Source organism: Balaenoptera physalus, assembly GCF_965194825.1.
Source record: "Balaenoptera physalus genome assembly, chromosome: 20".
NCBI lineage: Eukaryota > Metazoa > Chordata > Mammalia > Artiodactyla > Balaenopteridae > Balaenoptera > Balaenoptera physalus.
The window spans coordinates 51,727,899-51,740,696 of NC_138901.1; the positions used below are offsets into that span (position 1 = coordinate 51,727,899).

Below are 12,798 nucleotides of genomic sequence, written 5' to 3' on the forward strand. Positions count from 1 at the left end.
TTAGCCCCTCCTCAGGGACCAGTGGAGGGCAGGGCTGGGCTGGTTGGGCTGGCTGGGACTGGAATTCAATGTGCTGCAGGGAGTGAGCCGGCATGGCCCTCTGCTCCTGAGGCCCCCACCAGGGACTTGTGGGATCAGCCCACCTCCCACCCACTCCTCCTGTCCCTAGCTCCCTTGAGGGGCCTTTCTCTACCAACCCTGGGGGAGGGGGAGGGAGGGGATAGGGGAGAGCTCAGGCAGACCTACTTTCAAGGCTTTAATCCTTTTCGCTTAAAGGATTTTTTTTTTTTTTTTTTTGCTTGGGGAAGACTTGGTCTGATCAGAGGAGAGACGCAGGGAGCTGACAAGCCGCAGAGGATGGAGGGTGGTGAGGAGAAAGAAATACATATTTATTACCCTCAATTATTAAAAAATAGATAGTACCAGATCTTAGGTCCTGGCAGACACTGCAGTGGCATTTGTGCAAGGACTATTTTCTTTCCCTGTTCTCTCTCTGTCTCCCTTTTTTTCTTTTTGTTAATTCTGTTGAGATTGTGATGTTTGTAGTGTGGCTAGCTTGTTAGTAAAAAATGCCCTGGCCAGTTCCCAGCAGGCTGGACAGCCGAGAGGCGAACAGAGCCTGCGACCAGGGAGCCTCTGTACCCCAGGTACAGAGAGGAGCCGGACCCCTTCTCAGTGGAGGAGAGGGTGTGGGAAGGAAGGATCTGTGTCCCCACCTGGGGCTGCTCGGGCTGGGCCCTGGCAGTCATGTAGCCCCAGCTGTTTCTCCCCTGCTCCCTGCTCTCGCAGGGCAAACCCACCAATAACCAATAATGTACCCGCCCTCCGCCCCTTCCCATGTTGCTGCTCTTTTCAAGGGAGTGGAGAGAGAGAGAAATCGATTCCAGCTTCTTCGGTGAGGGAGGTGACAGCTCTTGCCCCAGGCTTCTGAGGGCTTTGCCCAGGGGCACTGCCAGCTCCCCAGACACACTCTTCTCTCCCCAGGACTGTATCAGCCTGTTGAAAAGTGGGCAGATCACCAGCTTGGTGCAAAGATGCCAAGGCATCCTACAGGGTCCCAAGGCCCATTGAGGCCTGATTCCCCAGCAGGCAGGTATACACCCCCAGCCTCTTTTCTTGTGGATCCTACAACAGGGCAAGGTGGGGCCCTAAACAAAAACAAAGAGAGGGATCTCCAATGAGGAAAAAGACCAAGAGGCAAAGCCACTGAGAAGCAGACTATGGCACTCATTTTGGTACTTGAAGACCTCACAGAGCCTGGCACACAGTAGGCCTCAGTACAGGGCTGTTGGATAACAGATCAGGATGATGAAGACAGAATAGCAGCAGCATTTCACTGAGGCCTTGCTACCTGCCAGGAAGGTGCTTTACACCCACCTTGTCATGAATTCTCAGAACCCCAAGAGGCAGATGGCATTAGCCCCACTTTTCAGATGAAGAAGCTGAGGCCCAAAGAATTAAAAGCATCTGCCCAAGATCAGGCAGCTGGTAAGTGGCAGAGCAGGGCCCTGATTCCCGCCCATCTGGCTCCACAGCCTTTGCTCTCAGCTACCCATCTCTATATACAGAGGCAGCAGGTAAACCCGAGCAGACCAGGAATACATTTGAGGAGAACCAGGCAAGAAGCAGTGTCCGTTTCACAGCCCAAGAGACAGAGTTACTGGTCTGGGGCCAGGTTTTCCTTTCTGATCAGGGAGACCCTGTTTTGGAGGGAAGGAAGAGGCAGCTGAGGAGAAGACAGGGCTGTGGGCCGGTGGTGGGTGGATGATGTCCCAGTTTTCTGGGGAGGCTTTCAACCTCTTCTTACTTTCCTGAACCAGTGAAAACCATTTGGGAATGCCTTCCAACTCCCCCGCCCCCCAGCCCCGCACTGCCTTACGGAACTTCTCCTTGACTGTAGGCAGAGGGGGCAGGGAGTTCAGGACAGAGCAAGTCCTCCCCAAAAAAGATGACCCATCCCTGTTGGTCCCGAGACTCCTCCCCCTGGCCAGGGCTGGCCTATGTCATTTTGTCCACTCACACAGACTCAGCCCTGGACACAGAGAGGCAAATCTTCAAAGGGCAGTCAGGTCTGGCCCACAGGAAGGACAGCACAGGAAGTGACCACTCATGCTACTAATACTGAGGCTGCATTGGTTGAACTCCTATTCTGGGTCACAGTACAGTGCCAAGAACTTCATCAGCATCATCTCACTTAAGCTTCACAACCCTACAAGACAGGTGCTCTTAGTAGCCCCATTTTACAGATGGAGTAAGTCAAGTTCAGAGAAATAAGGTCATTCCCAGGACTTGAATCTGGGTCTGGCCAGATCCCCACTTGGAGGTGAAGGGCTCGGCCACTGACCCCTGGAATGAGCTCTCCCCACCAGACCCTCTCCTCTTGTGGGAGAAAGCCTCCACTGAGCAAGCACAGCCACTAGCACAGCCGCAGAGGCCACCAATGAGGGCTCCACCGGAGTAGAGGTACAGGGAGAGGCTGGCGATGGGGGTCCTGGACAGATAAGGGGCATGTTACCAATCTTATCAGCCAGTATGCTTTGGACATTGTATGGAACACACCAACCCGATGCTGTGTGTTGTTGGGCAACCTACCACGGCTCTCTGGGCATTGGTTTTCTCAGCTGAGTTATAAGGGCTCTTCTAGCACCAAAGAGCCTGCAAATCTGTCAAATTCACACAAATCCCCTGGTCCAGATCAGAAGCCAGGGACATGGTCTTCCTCATGCTCCATCCTCAGGAGTTTTTGGTGCCACAAGCCACTCCGATTCCAAGGAAAGCCTCTGTACATCTTCCCCCTCTGGTGTGCTCACAGGCCCCTTCACTGGAGACTAGACCATGTCTCTGCCCCCCCCCCCCCACACACACACCCTCTTCCTCCTCAAATAACCAGAAGGCTTTGCATCTGGCTGTCTGCTGCTTGGGGTAGTGTCAAGCCCACCTACCTAAGGGGCATCACTGACCTCCCACACTGGCTTCCTTATGAAGGCCTTGACCTTTCACCCTTCTCTCCTTCCCCTGCCCAGAAGCCCACACAGCACATGGGCCGAGGCACGTGCACAGGTGTGGGCTGTGGCATAAAAAAGAGGGAAACAGTCTCCACGCACAACCCAGAGGATGGGCAGTCAGACGAGGGACATTCTGCGGTCATTAAAACAGGTTTCAAATGACCACCCTAGAAAGGCATTTGAGATCTACTGTTAATTCAACAAGGGCACATTTGCATGAATGTAGGAAAGAAGGTTGGAAGGATGCACCATATGCCCTGGGAGGGATGAGGGTTCCCACTCTTTGAGTTGTGGGATTATAGTGATTTTCTTCTTTTTGCCAACCTGTGGTTTTCCAACGTTTTCTGCCATGTGTATGCATTATTTGCGAAGTTCAAAAATGTTACTCTAGGGAGAGAAGGCTGCTGTATAAATGAGGCAGCAGGTGAAAAAAAGCAAGACCTTACACAAAACTAAGTTCTATGTTTTGTGCTTAGTAGTAAAAGGCAAGGGCTTATGGAACTGATCTCTGATCTTGTACTAGGGCTGCAGCCTGGACCACATTAAGAGCCAAGGAGGAGAGGTGTCTGACCTCAGTGGGAAGGGCGATCCCAAGACCCACCACTCCTCTTCCCCAACCACCATAGCTGTTTCTTTGGTCTGTGTTTTGGCCCCTCCCCCTTGGCCAAGTGGCTGATGGACTTGGGGCTGACCCTCAAGCTCTGGTCCTCTCCAAAGGAACTTGAAACTATTCCATGGGCTCTACCTCAGAATGTGTGCCCTGCCCACAGCTCCAGCCCCCAAGGCAGCCAGGTATTGTATCAAGCACACTCCTGCCTCAGGGCCTTTGCATTTGCTGTTTCCCCCATCTGGACAACTCTTCCTAAGCAGAAGCAGCTTTGGTAGCTGCAGAGAGCCCTCCCTCACTTCCCTTAGGCCTCTGTTCAAGTGTCACCTTATCAGAAAGACTTCCCAGCCACTCTCTCTAAAATAACAGCTCTCTGTTCCTTAATGAACACTCTGTTAATTTTCTTCTAAGCACCTACCCCCACTTGACAGAATACATCCATAGTTGGTCGTTTATTGTCTATTCTCCCCACTTAGAATGTAAGCTGTATGAGAACAGAGGACTTGGATTTTGTTCATTGCTTCATCCTCAGTGCCAAGCCAGCAGAAGGCAGGCACTCAATGGTTGTTCAATGTTTGTCAGATGGAGAGAGCCCTCCCATACCTCTCTTAGCTGAGAGGATAAAAGGTGGCCATCGCATCCATGGATAGATAATCCATAGGTGACCATGATCTATAATATGGTCTGGCATGGAAAAACATGGCTGGCTCAGCTGGGGTCTTCCTTCTGGGAAATAAAGCTGAGAATACCAATGGGACTTCCCTGGCAGTCCAGTGGTTAGGACTCTGTGCTTCCACTGCAGCGGCACAGGTTCGATCCCTGTTTGGGGAACTAAGATCCCGGAAAGCCCCTGCCTAAATAAATAAAGCTGAGAATACCAAGAATGTGGGGCAATTAAGTGGTGTGAGGATGGGGTGAAAGGCCGTCTTGAAGAGTAAGCAGCCCTGGGTGGCCATACTGGCCCTTGTGTGAGGTGAAAAGTCATGGGTGCAGACAGTGGGGCAGGGGCAGGAGTAGCTGTCTTAGGTGGAAGGAGAGGCCATGAGAGAGACCACAGAGAGGTTGCTACTTTCTAGAGCTAGCCCCTTTCCTGGAGGCTTCTGGAGTCCAGGTCATGCATCTCTTTGCAATAATCCCCCATTTCCAATGAGCTACCTTGAATCCCTGCCATCACATTTGTTCACTGAAGGCAGAAATACCAGCCCACCAGGGGCAGTGGGCCAATCACAGGAAGGTGATAAGCACTGCTGCCTTGAGGCAGCCTCAGGGCCAATTGCCGCCCCATGATTTGATGGTAAATTTCCCCCTTTGGTTGGTGCGTTCTCCTGAGCGTGGCCCTGTGAACTGTCCCGGCCTCTCTCCCCTGCTCAGAGATGCTGTATCAACAGCAGGCTTGGGCAACATCCTCCTTGCAAGGAGAGGAAGTAGTTCAAAGTAAAAGTCATTTCCACAGATGGGAGAGAAGGCAAAAGAGGCAGAGTTTTCTCACCCCAGGCATCACCTGAGCTCAGCTTTGCCTGGCAATTTTATCTCCTCATGTTCCGTCCAGCCTCATTTAAACATTTCAGATCTCTGAAGCCCAGAATGTCCACGAGAGGTTTTCATTTGCCACGGAATCAATAGTGCAAATTTTGTTCCATAAAAATCTGCCAAGTACAGCCCTAAACTTTTCTGAGTGAGAGTGCTGTTTCTTTCCCCAACATAGCTCCTGCCCTGCTGGACGTCCTCTGTGGCCCAGTTGCCCAGTCTTTCTATGCCTGTAAGCTTTCTCTGCCTACAGAGGACTGGAACAGGGCTGGGGTGAGGCAGCAACAGCCCTGGGCCCTAGATGAGCTCTGTAGCCCCTCTGTGCCTTAGTGTTCTCATCTGTAACTTGGGGCTAATACAACCTGCCTTTTCTGCTCTTAATGAGGCATTGTACAGGGAAAACCATGAGACACCTTTCTCCATACTCCTCACTTAAAAAAAAAAAATCTGTTTCCTCCTGGTTCCTGATACGAAATTTCTTTTTTTTTAAAGTCCTAGGTTATCGTGATTTAATTTTTCTTACAGTTGCAGAGCAATTTAAAAGTTAGGTTTTGGTACCAGGTTCCTTGGGTTCCAACTAACATGTAATCAACATTCAATCAACATTGCCAGTCAGCTCATAAAGACACGACATTAGTTATTGATTCAGTACTCTTTACCCAACGTCACACTTGTGCTACATTTTATTTTGTGCAGGATGCTGTATTAGTCGGGTCCTGGTAAGAAAAACAGAGCACTGTCAGATTGAGTAATTTGATGAGTACATAATAAAGATGAGAAGAGTGGGTAAGGAAACCCTAAGAGATAATGCCTTTTACGGCCCCCTCCCCCTAGAGCTGAGTGAGGAGAGGGAGCTCTTACTGAGCCTGGAGAAAGAGCTGCTGTGAGGGCTTTGACACTTTCAGCATATACCAGACTGACTTCCAACTGTCAGAACCTGCATTCCTTTGCCTGAGGGCCTCCTCTAGCAGGGAAGCTGTCTTTGCTTTCTCCAGGGGAACAGCACTTAGCCAGTGAGGGATGGGGGTTGTGTATAAATACCCCAGCTCCCTCCCCTTGGAGTGAGAGAACTTTGAGGTGCATGTTCTAGACTGTATCTGAAGTTCCCCAGTGGGATTAAGTTCTGGTTGCCCATGACAACACACCTGTTATTGGCTTCTTCCCTTCTCTGTCTCACTTCCCCACTCGTCTCCTAGTGTTTCCTAGGATCCCTCCCAAATAAAGACTTGCATTTGAATCCTTGTCTCAGGCTATACTTCTGGGAGAACCTTTGGGTGACCTATGGTGGAGGGACACAGAGAGCCCATGGCGACCGACCATTGGTTGAACCCAGCTGGAAGCAAGAGGGCATGGGAGCTCATTGCTGAAGTTCAACAGACCAAGCTCCCAGGACAGAGAGCAGGTTGGAGAAGGGTGGAGAGCAGATCTGAAGGGGCGGCGGGGTAAAGAGTAAGCTGTCTCCTCAAGGAACTTGCCATCCAGTGGGGAAGGCAGATAACATAAAGGTAATTACAGGAAAATAGACTGAGTGGGACCTCCCTGGTGGCACAGTGGTTAAGAATCTGCCTGCCAGTGCAGGGGACACGGGTTTGAGCCCTGGTCTGGGAAGATCCCACATGCCGCAGAGCAACTAAGCCCGTGTGCCACAACTACTGAGCCTGCACTCTAGAGCCCACGAGCCACAACTACTGAGCCTGCGTACCACAACTAATGAAGCCCGCACACCCTAGAGCCCGTGCTCCGCAACGAGAAGCCACTGCGATGAGAAGCCCCTGCACCGCAATGAAGAGTAGCTCCCGCTCGCTGCAACTAGAGAAAGCCCACGTGCAGCAATGAAGACCCAATGCAGCCAAAAATAAATTAAAAAAAAAAAATAGAGTACTGTGACCGGAAGTACAGGATATGGTGGGACATCGAGGACTGCTCCCCAATCCAGGGGGTGCAGGAAGGTTTCCCAGAGAAGTGATGCGTAAGCTGAGTCCTGAAAGATGAACGTGAAGGGGAAGAGGGCAGTGAAGAGTGTTCAAACAGCAGGAGCTGCCGGTTGCAAATCCTTAGAGACAGAGGGAGAGCACAATTCAGTCGAGGGATTGAAAGAAGCTCATTAGACCTGGACCTCAGAGTTCAAAGTGGGGAGTAGGGAGAGGAGAGGGTGGGGCTGCAGGTGGGGCAAGAGAGGAGGACCTGGGCTTCCCTGGTGGCGCAGTGGTTGAGAATCTGCCTGCCAATGCAGGGGACATGGGTTCGAGCCCTGGTCTGGGAAGATCCCACACGCCGCGGAGCAACTGAGCCCGTGAGCCACAACTACTGAGCCTGCGCATCTGGAGCCTGTGCTCCGCAACAAGAGAGGCCGCGATAGTGAGAGGCCCGCGCACCGCGATGAAGAGTGGCCCCTGCTCGCCGCAACTGGAGAAAGCCCTCGCACAGAAACAAAGACCCAACACAGCCATAAATAAATAAATAAATAAATAAATAAGTAAGTAAAAAAAAAAAAAAAGGCCCAACGCAGCCAAAAAATAAAATAAATAAAATTAAAAAAAAAAAAAAAAGAGAGGAGGACCTGACAGCCAGGCTGGGAAGTCTGGACTATCCCCAGAAGGAAAAGGAATCACTGAAGTCTTTTAAACAAGGAGGGACAAGATCCCATGGCATTGTAGAATCTGGCCACCATGTAAAGGCTGGATTGGGTGAAGGCAAGAGTAGAGGCAGGGAGGCTGCTGGTGTGATTGGGGAGAGGATGGTGGCCGAGCCTAGGGTGGAGGTAGGGAGAAGAGGTGCGCAAAGGATGCTGAGGGAGAACAGGCAGCATTTCTCAGACTAATGGGGAGGGGTGGGGTGAGGGGGGACATTCATGGGTCCAATTCTCAGGCTGACGGTACCTGCAGGGATCGTAGTGCCAAATGCTGAAATGGGAGAAATGGGGAAGGAGCGAGTTTGCTCAGAGCTCAGAGTAGAAGGAAGAGCACGGTTTCACACACACGGGGTTTGAGGGGCCTGTGTGGCTGCCAGTAGAGACGTCTGGGGGAGGGGTCAGCTGGCTGGATGGCTCTGGGCGTCTGAAGCAACATCTCATCTGGAGATGGGATGTTGAGGGGGGTCAGTAAATGGGCGCTACAGCCGTGGATGAGCTGACAGCCCCAGAGCTGAGCTGACACCCCCAGAGCAAGAGCAGGCCCAGGGCAATGCCTGGGAGGCGCCACACTGAAGGATGGCAGGAGGCAGTGAAGCTGGCAATGAAGGCTGAGAAGGAGGAGCCACAGAAGTAGGAGAAAGACCAGGGGAGCTGCTATCGGGGAAGCCAAGGGAAACTATGGCCAATGGAGTCAAAGGCCACCAGGTCAGGTGAGACAAGGAAAATGTCTGGTAGGGTCAGCGTCAAGCCAGAGAGGTGACAGTGGAGTGACGGCTGATGTGTCCTCCTTGAGGGGTGAGAGGGAGGTGAGGGCAAGCAGACTCCAAGTGTGGACAGCTTCTCCCAGCTAAGTGGTCACCAGGGGTCCAAGCCCCGCTGCACGAGAGAGAGCTCAAACCCAGGCCTGTGGGCAGTGCAGTGTCCTCTTCGTCAGCACGCGACACAGCCAGTGGCCTTCCTGCCGGCACTGCTTGCTGGCGGCGGACCACAGGGGACTCCCCAGCCCCCAAACTAGAGGAGCTGCTAGGGTAGCAGTCAGGCCAGAGGAGGAGGTCCCTCGAGCCAGCTCTGACCAGGGCCACCTGCGCTATCTGCTCTGTATTCTGGGCTCTAACACTGGACATGATTTGAAGAAACTCTTCTACTGCCGAAAAACCTTTGTCAAACCGTCAATCCAGTCATATTACAGATGGGGAAACTGAGGCCCAGTGTCCAGGGTCCTAGTGAGTCAGCCACAGAGACGGAACCAAACCCAGCCCTGGGACTCCAATTTTGGGGTCCTTTCCAGAGCCCCAGGGTCCCCAGGAAGAAAAGGGCCTTAGCCAGGCCAAAGCCAGGGTCGCGCAGAGCTGCCGCTACAGGCAGAGCCGGGCGGCCGGTGAAGACAGAGACAGACAGGAGGGTAAACACCGTGAGGCGTGCTGCCTGCAGCACAGGCTGAGGAGGTGGCCGGCGTGCTGGCCGGCAGGCTGCCGGCACAGCCCTCGCCCCACGCCCAGCCTGCCCAGGCTGCCCCACGCTGGCCACTGAGTGACCTACCCGGGCCCGCCTCCCCCGAAGCCCACTGAACTGCCTGCTCCTTCCTCCTCCCAGCCTGCTCAGACAAGCCCATGAATAGAACATTAAAGGTAAAACCTTCTAAAAGAAAAAGCAGCTCCCTGGTAGGAGTCGCCCCATGAAATGTCAAATGCAGAGCAAGGCTTCCTGCCTTGTGTGCTTCTCACTAATGGAGGCACCTTAGCCTCCATTCCCCATCATCCAATCGCCCTATAAATAAATCATTGTAAGAAGAATGCCAATTTTCCCCCTAGGGCCTCATGAATCTCTCTATAAAAGCCCCCTTCACGACGTGTTGGCTCAGGTGCCCAGAGAGGGACATGGCGAACTCTGCTAGGACAATTTTAGAGGCAGAAGCAACTCTCACGCCACCTCTGTGGGCTGAGAGCTGGTAACCTAGCTCTTCTCCTGACTTGGGGAAGAATTTTTTGCTCCATTTCCTGCAGATCCACCCCGACCACAGTGCCACTGTCCTCTGGAATCAGCCCAGGACGCTACCAAGAGGCCTCGGCTCCGAGGGCTGCGGTGGTTTGTCCCCTGGCAGACATGTGATGAGTCGTGCGCACCCACCCCTGCGTGGGCGGGTGAGCCATAGACCCGCTCGAGCTTTGTTCCCGACACGTGGCATGCAGAGTGCTGGCCTGCCCACTCCCGGGGCCCCCACTGAGTGGCTCACCGGCCACCCGTGGTGCCAACGTCACGCTAGTGGCCCCAGGGTGGGCGTGCCGACCTAAGCGCCAGAGCCCACAGCTGAGCATTCGGGATGCTCACCTTTGCCACAGTGGACCTCTGGCGTGCACTCCCGGAGCCTGCTGCACGCTCACCAGGTGTGTTTCTGCACACACGCATAGAGTATTGTGCCAACCCTCTTGCTATGCCGGCACGGAGGCCTCCACAGCACCTCTTGTGAATCACATAGCAGGGGCTGTTTGCAGTTTCGGGTCCCAAGTTCACTGACTGATTAGACAGTAATCACAGGTTCGGAAGCACCCCGCTGAATCCGTTAGATCTGACACCCCGCGCCACCCACACCGAGGAGGAGAGGCGCTCCTCGCTCCGAGGGGGGGATCTGCTCTTCTACACCGCGAGATCGGCTGCACTCTGCCTTTTTTTTTCTTTTCCAAACTGCAGGAAGAATGGGCCTCTCAGGTACGCAACCGCGGCCGGAAGGGGGCAGGAGAAATCCCTTGTGGAGGACAGCTCTGAGTTCTGCAATTACCACCCAGCTGCCCAGCTAGGGCTGGGCCATGGGAGCGCCCCCAGGAGTGAAGGAACATTCCAGAGGAGGAGGGGCAGGTGCAGGTGGAGGGACCTCCCTCATCCAGCCTGCTAACTGCCACCACCAGGGGCTGTTGCTCCCTAGTCACCGACCAGTTTGGGGTGTGGCTCTGTTAGCCAGTCCGCCAGGATAGTCTGGAAGGGGAGCCACGGAGAGCAACCTGTGGAGAGATCCCAGCCCCCAAATAAACCATGGCCCCACCTTTCTTACGGGCATGAAAGCAGGCAGGTTGGTGCTGGCCCACTGTCTCATCCCTGTCTGCAATGAAGAATCCAGAGCAGGAGACAGTAGGGGAGGGGTGTGTCTCCCCAGACAGAAAGTGTGTGTGTGGAGGTGGACAGGGTAGAAGAGGACACATGAGAGAGGGGTTCAGGGTATCAGGAGCCCCAAGTCCCAGCCAGAGATGTTCCTGGAGGAACACCAGAAGGGGAGTGTATGGGAACTACCAGGGAACTCTGTAACGAGGCACAAGTGATTCAGCAGCGCCCGGCACCTCGCAAAACAAATGTCATATAAATCAAGGCAGATGGGCATGTGAGGCAGTGGAGCTTAAAGGTTAAGAGAGCAAGGAAAAGAGTGTGGTGGCAGACAAACCTGGGATTGCATCCTGACTCAGTGTGCCAGCTGGGTGACCCAGGGCAAGGGAGTTCGTTTGTCTGTGCCTCGGTTTCCTTATCTCGATAGCAGGGACAAGCACAGACTGATCTTGATGGGTGGTTGTGGAGATTGCATGAGGTAAGGCATGGAGTCCACTCAGCTTGGCCCATCACTAGTTATAAGCAGCTATTGTCGGCATGTGGACAGGGACACATTCCCTGATGCCCACTTCCAGCTCGCATCCATCCCCCCTCCCAGCAGGCTTGGCCAAGTATGCTCTGAGACCCGCATGGCCTCCCCTTGCTCTTGGACACCAAGTCAGCCGTGCCTCTTCTCCCCAGTTCAAAGACATCCAAAGGTCCCTGCTCCTGGGCCCCCTTGCCTTGGAGTTGATGTCTCCCTAGGTCTTCTCCCAAGCCTTGAGGAAGCCCTCGCCCTGGGGTGCCTGCCTCACTAGTCTCTTGGACTCACTTCTACCCAGGGTGGCCTGGTCAGCGCACCCTGAGGAAAGGGCTGCTTCCAGCACTCTGCACGGAGGTCCTGCCTTCTGCTGTCCCTGGAGGCTCTGTTCCCGTTTTGCCAGTTATTTTGCTTCCTCGGCCATCTGTTCCCTCCCTGTCATCTCCTCTCTGCTTTAACCTTAACCACCACTTCACTGCAGATGGTACCAAACAGATCCGTTCTTGACATCCTTCATGATGCCTGCCCCCTCCTTCTCATCTCCAGAGAGTGAACTTCTGCTCTGTCCTTTCTCAGGCCCTGACTCCAAAGCTTGGAGTTGGATTCACCCCCCACAAGGTCCCATTCACCCTCCTCGGTTCCATCTTCTGTCAACTCTGTCACAGGTCAGGGGGCAAACACCTGCCCTTTTCCCCTGTCTTTTCCTTTTCCTAATGAGACTTCCTCTTTTCAAACTTGGCCGAGAACCTCTCCTGGCGTCAAGTCCACTGTTTGCTCTGGTTATCCACCTGGTCTCCTAAAACAGAGCTGTTTAACCCTCCAGGGGGGTCGGGGTTGGTAGCCTGAATCTGAGACCAGAAACTCAGGTTCACTCCTGCAGTAAAGGAGCCAGTATGTCCACGCTGGGACTTTGGGTCCTGAACTGTTCCTCTGTAGAAAATGGACCTGGAAATTGCAGTGAGGACTTGGCTCTGTGTTGGCATGACAGAGACCGAACCAAAACACATTTTCCACATTGTGTGAGCTCACAAAAGGGGAGCATTGCACTGCTTTCCTGGCTTTTATTCTGGATCCTGGTGAGAAAATGCATGCATGGACTTTATTTAGCAACTCACTCTGCCTCTCCTCTCTATTGAGGTGACCTGGTGCTCCCCTAAAATTCTTCCTCTTGGCTTCTCTTTGCTGGCATAAGGACCAGGAGCTTTGAGGAAAGAAGTCCGGAAGCTCCTAATTAAGGAAACTGTCTTGGTATCATTGGTTTCACTAGGCTGCATTACTTGAACGGGACAGAATTGGGCTGGGAAGACTGAAATCCCACTTCTGTACCTGGATTTGGGCTAAAAAGCCTCATATCTCAACCCTCTAGCCAGGGCTCTTGTATTTCCCCTCTACACTTTCTCTAGCAGAAAGCAGA

At 53.3% G+C, this 12,798-nt stretch overlaps 1 protein-coding gene and 1 long non-coding RNA gene across 3 annotated transcripts in view; both read right to left on the bottom strand.

The window, feature by feature from the left end:
* RTN4RL1 (reticulon 4 receptor like 1) overlaps positions 1-12,798 on the bottom strand; it is a 71,993-nt gene that overhangs the window by 51,089 nt on the left and 8,106 nt on the right. The gene's annotated exons all lie outside the window — the stretch shown is intronic.
* LOC309651181 lies at positions 5,615-10,676 on the bottom strand. Its single transcript, XR_014257967.1, has 2 exons — positions 7,700-10,676; positions 5,615-7,323 (listed from the first exon to the last, which is right to left on the bottom strand). It is a non-coding gene; the product is annotated as an uncharacterized lncRNA (long non-coding RNA).